Genomic DNA, 5,990 nt, shown 5'->3' on the forward strand with positions numbered 1-5,990 from the left:
TAATTATTTTTGGCAGTGTTTTAGAATTGCCTATCATCTGTCTACTTACCTATCATCTATCATTTTCTATCTCTTTATCATCCATCTATCTATCTATCTATCTATCTATCTATCTATCTATCTATTACCTATCTATCATCTATTATTATCTATCTCCTTATCATCCATCCATCCATCATCTATCTATCATCATCTATCTATCTATCTTCATCTATCTATCTATCTATCTATCTATCTATCTATCTATCTATCTATCTATCTATCTATCTATCATCTACAATTTTCTTTTCCCTGCAGTAGCCTTCATCGCAGAGCATGTGGGTGGCCTGGAAGCTTCCACAATAGCATCTTTAGTAATGGATCACGGTAGCTTTTATAATCACTCATTCAATTCATGATCTAGGGGATCGAGACATGGGAAAATGTTGTTAAAATTTAAATGTAAATATTATTTCGGAGAGATGACACACTTGAAGTCTATGAATGCTTTACGATCACCATTTTCCCCAAGAACAAACTGGTCAGATGGTTCATTCCAGTTTTGAGGGCACGAGACTTAAGGCCCTATAGTTCTGATGGATGCCTGGGGGACCACTAGGGAAGCATTTAATCCAGAACTGAAGCAGGCAGGGAGTTGCTTCTGGAAGAGGATGCCCAGCAACCATGGTGTTCTACCATTCTGCCAGTGCCCTTGAGAATCTGGAGCCACTGTGCTGGGGGCATGGTTAAACACGGGCCTTGAGCGGCCTTTTGGTTAAGGGAGCTGCTTGGTTCTGTTCATCTTCCTATGGCTTGTCTAGGGGAGGGAACCGAGGGATGCTAGGGGCTGAAACACAGACTTTCAGCATTTGGTTTTCTTTGGAGTCACACCAAGATTGAGCAAATACTTTTGCTTTCATGTACATTCTCTATTGCTGATGGATAGAAAAGACCTTTCATTTTCCTCCTGATTTATGTGGTCTTGACCTTCTTTGGTTTTTGAGGTTTGAGGTTAAAAGAAGAAGAATAATAACAAAATATTCAACAGGAAGACTCAATATTATAGAAATATAAGCAGGATGTAATCTCTAAAGGCCACTTCAGTCCAGCTCTCTCCTTTTATTTAGTACATACTCTTTTTAAGTGACAAGCTATGTCCTCCCCTGATAATCAGATTCAAGAAGTAACATATAATCCCATGACCACTCCTTAAGGCAACGTGAACCTTTCAATTTACAAAAATTTCACTTACTATTATAAATCAAGCAGTTGTTAGGCAGTCCACAGAAATTTTCCCCAACAGTTATGTCTATTTCCACCCTCCCCCTAAGACACACACGTTACCCAGTTGCACTTCAAAAACCTATTTGATCAATAAAAGGCATCGAGAAGTATACCATGTTATTGTTTTATTTTTTCATCAACCCTATTTCTAGCCCCATAATCATGTTCACACTGTTTCCAACCCTTGAAAACGGATGCAAACACAGTTCTTTTAGGTGAGTAATGAACAATTCTCATTCCATTCATAGTTATATCTTACTTCATGAGAGGTCAAATACACAGTGTTTTTTTGAAAAAGCCCACATGTGAAAGTCCAAAATAATTTTCTCTATGAATTTTTGTCCTTAGAGTACTGAATTCATAAGATCAGGAGGCCAGAGACAGCATCAGTAGACTTCTTATCCAACATTCCTGATGTAACTAATGCTATTTCATCTATTCGCCCACAAATAATTATCGAACTACTGTGTGTTACTATGTGCCTACTGTGAGAGGCACTGGAAATATAAAGACAAATATGAAATAGTTTTTTTTCCCTACTAATTATTGAGTATAGTGCGTAGTAGTAACCGGAGTAGAGAGAAGCTAGAAGCCAGGATATCAGATAAGAAACTGAGTGTTGATGACGGTAAAGAATGGAATGGATCCGAAAAATGTCAGGAATGAATAACTAATAAGACCTGGTGATTAGCAGGATGTGGGTGGTAGATAAAGGGAGGACTTCATTTGTTCAGTTGTTTAAAAATACTGTTGTTTTGAGAGCCATGAAGAAATAAGGAACGAGCAAAAACAAGAAAAAAACAGAGTACTATGTTAAAAAAAAAAAGAGGTAATCTACTTTAAATTGGGAAGTGATCTCATTGAGGATATGACATTTCACTCAAGATCTGGATATTGGAAAAAACCAGCTCTGCTTGAAATCAGAAATATTGGCAGGGGCCAACGAGTTGAGACTGGGCAGTAGAAAAAGGAAGTCAACGTTACCATCTATGCATCTATGACCACGTGACCGATTTCAGAAATGAGGACAATAATAGTTAAGTGTGTTTATTCCTTATTTTGATATGACCATATTTATATATGTATTAACCAATGTTTTGCTTCCACTGTCCATTCCTCTGCCACTAACAGGTGTTAATCGTAGTTACCTTCGCATCTTATATTTTAAGTTACAGAATATTAAAGAGGGAGTGTGACTCAGCTTGAAAAGGAATAAACATTGTCCAAAGGTGGATAAATGAAATTTATATCTTTATTGCGGGGCGGGGGGTGGGGGCGGAGCCAAGATGTTTTTGGTTGCACAAGGAATAGCTGCATCATTGGGTGGAAGGAATATTTTGCTATGGTCTTTATTTGGAAGTAAAGTAGCATTAAAGACGTCACGTTGACAAGGGGCGAACTGTGGTGGGTTTGTACGAGGTATAATTCCTAGAATTCTTTTTCCTGTATAGTTACAGGGAGACGTTTGCATGAGATTTCGGAAGTGGAAATGAAGGAGCAGCCATTTTTATACCGAAAAGTTTGGAGCACATGTGAGGCACTGTGGCAACTCACAGCCACTGTTTCTGACCTGCTGGCTCACTGTGTTTCTGTAGGGCAATGCCCGAGACTACAGCTCATCTAGCTCCTTCCAGACATCCTTTCACAGCTTCTCCAGGTCCTGGGCCAGGCATTTGTGCAGCTCTCTGGTAAAGGAATATAATTTCTCTTACAAGTTACCACGGCCAAAGTCGGTAGTCTCCAGAGAGACTACCAGCTTGTCTTCACGGGTCCAATGTTCCAGAGAAAGTGACAGTATTGAGACTAGGCAAAGACCCAGTATATGGGATAATAGGAGTCCTTGAAGAAGAAAACCAATACAGAAAACTGAAGAAATTAAAAAAACTGTAACTTAAAAACACTCTTCTAAAATAGAAAAGATTTGAAACCGCATATTGAAAAGCATAGTTCGCACTGGGGAATACTGACCCTGAATGATCAATATCAAGGCATATCACAGTCAAATTACTGAACTCAAAAAAAGGGAAAGAATTCAACAGGTGTCTTGGCAAAAATATCACCAGACTCTTTGAGATCAACGCTCTCGTGGTGTCCTATTTCTGCCATAACAAATTACCACAACTAACTGTCTTAAAACAACAGAAAGTTATTCTCTTACAGTACTATAGGCCAGAAGTAGGGTAGGGGAAAATGGGGAGGTTTTGTTCAAAATATATTTTAAACTGTTGTCGCTAATCGTATCGGCGGGACTCAAGCAGTGTTGCTATACTGAAACTGTGTTGTGTATGATGTGGAATAAATTGAATGTATAGTCATCATTCAAGGCACAGCTGAAAGAAAATTGTGCCATTAAGGTCTTCTTTAATTCCACTAAAAAGAAGGAATCTTTTCTTTTCTTTGGGTTCCTATTATATATTGTAAAATTCATGACACTTACTATTTTCTATTTTTCAATATAGTGATTTGATGCGACTTTTCTCCTCAAGCACCATGAAGATGAGTTTCTGTACTTGGCATACTTCTAAGCATATCAAGTTGGCCAGTAAATATTTTTTTGTGTGTGTGTATAAATAAATGATTTATTTAGAAGCAACTTAGCAGATACAGAGATAAAACATTGATATTATTTATCAAATCTTCACACTGGGCCCACGTTTCTTTTTTCCCCATAGTGATGCAATATCTGAAGGAGAGAGTACTTTCATTAATAATATTTCCTCATTAAATAGTGAAATATTCCTTCTATAAGTCCAGGTGCAGCAACCCTTCCTCCTGCTCCCTACTGCCCTCTGATTTTTTAAAAATTTTTTGTCCAGGTGGGTATTTTTGAAATAACTCCCCAAAGTCCCAAAGTTTTCCTGTTTTCTGAAGGTAGTTATTGCTTATGAATATAATTTGTTAGACAAGCCTCATAAACCATAATTAACTACCTACAAAAAGGCAATTAGCCTGTTATTAGTTACCCGCCCACAACTTTCTTGAACACAGAACGAAGTACTTTATACAGACTGCAAGAAAACTGCAGCATTCATTCTGAGTCTATAGCCTGGCCATGTGCTTACAAGCTGGAGACACTGGTAAGGACAGGCTTCAGCCAGCTGGTCTTATACCAAAAAAAAAAAAAAAAAAAAAAAAGCATGACTTCCTTTTGGCTTGGCAGACTGCCCTGTTAATTTAGAATCAATTGAAAGTATAATTGACATTCCATTCAACAGGAGTCTTTCTGGAAGAGGAATAAAGTCTAGCTAAGGAGGTTGGAGAAGAAATAGCGTCCCGTGCTAAGTCTAGATATGCAGACGGCTGAGTCTAGATCCCTGTTTCACAAGAAGGACTGGCCGGAAAAAATAGTTTTTCCCATAAAGAAAATAAGACAGGAAAGTCTCCCAAATTACAATAAGTCATGCTCTTCGTTAGACTTTTGCCAGAAATTCTCAAGTGGCTAAGTGGCAGTACAGCGCTTTCTATAACTTCCTAAATTTTAGAAGCTTCCTTCTCAGTGGGGCTGAAATGGCCCTTGAGAGCACCAAGAAAAGAAAGGAGGCAAGGTAGGGGAGGGAGAAGCAAAAATAACGCAGGCATGAGGAAGACAAGAACTCAAGAAAGGGACGATTCAAGTGTCCTTCAAGAAAGTAGATTTACGCTAGAGGTTTATCAAACTTGAGGGTAAATGAGATTCAATTCCATTTATTTGAACAAGTATTTTTTTTTTTTTACCAGCTGCCTACCACTGTGCTAGGTGTTCTGGGGATCCAAGAGAAGGAGGAGGGCCGCAGGACAAAACGACCAGCATAAACCCCCAAATTGGGACCCCATAGAGGCTTGAGTTCAAGGCAGAACTTTGCCATCACCTATCAGCTGTGTCCTTTGGCTAATTAATTAATCGTAGGTCCCCTACTCATTGCCTCCCCTGCTCCGCCATTGTACAAATAGGATTGTTGTAAGAATTAAATGAAGCACCAAGCAGAGTTTAGAGTTCATGGCGTTTTCAAGACGTTTACTAATCTTCAGTTACCACTTGTGGAAATCACAGTCCCTGTCCTTAAGAGCTTATTTCACAGAAACCAAAGCCATAAAAGAGTCCAAGGGAAGTAGAGAAAGATAAAAATGTAGGAGCGTGCAATAAAAATAAGATAAATGACGTAACTTGCATGATCAGCAAATAATGGTGAAGACTTTATGATGTGTGTGAAATGGTAGGCATGTAGCTTTTTGTTTTATTATTGGAAATTTTATGGGCTTAAGAAAGGTTGAAAAAAAGGCATATTTGCCATTTGAATAAGAAGAAAATTAAGGTTTACACTAACAGAGGCTATTTGCTAATCAAAAAAAAAAGTTTCCTCTTCTTTCTGAGACTCCCAGCCTCCCTTGCAGTTCGAAGCGGCCATGTGACTGAGTTCTAACCAATGGGATGAGAGTCATAGTCCATCCCATTTACCATCGTCTACATTCTTCTCCTATCTACTGGCTGGACAGCGACCTCCAGGACAACTCTGAAGCCTTCTTCGGCCCAGGTCTGTAACTGACTGCATGGAATAGAGACTCGTCCCCTCTCTGGTCACCAATCAGAAACACCTGTTTGGTCTCTATATGCAAGAATTCTAGTATTTTAAGTCATTGAGATTCTGGTATTTTTCTCGGACATTAGCTAGGATTGCTTAACGAAAACACTTGGAGAGAATAAGAAATTGACTATATGTAGAACCATTTACAGAGCCATGTCGCAAATC

The sequence above is a fragment of the Pteropus medius genome, unplaced genomic scaffold, assembly GCF_902729225.1.
Source record: "Pteropus medius unplaced genomic scaffold, Ma_sr-lr_union100, whole genome shotgun sequence".
Taxonomy (NCBI): domain Eukaryota; kingdom Metazoa; phylum Chordata; class Mammalia; order Chiroptera; family Pteropodidae; genus Pteropus; species Pteropus medius.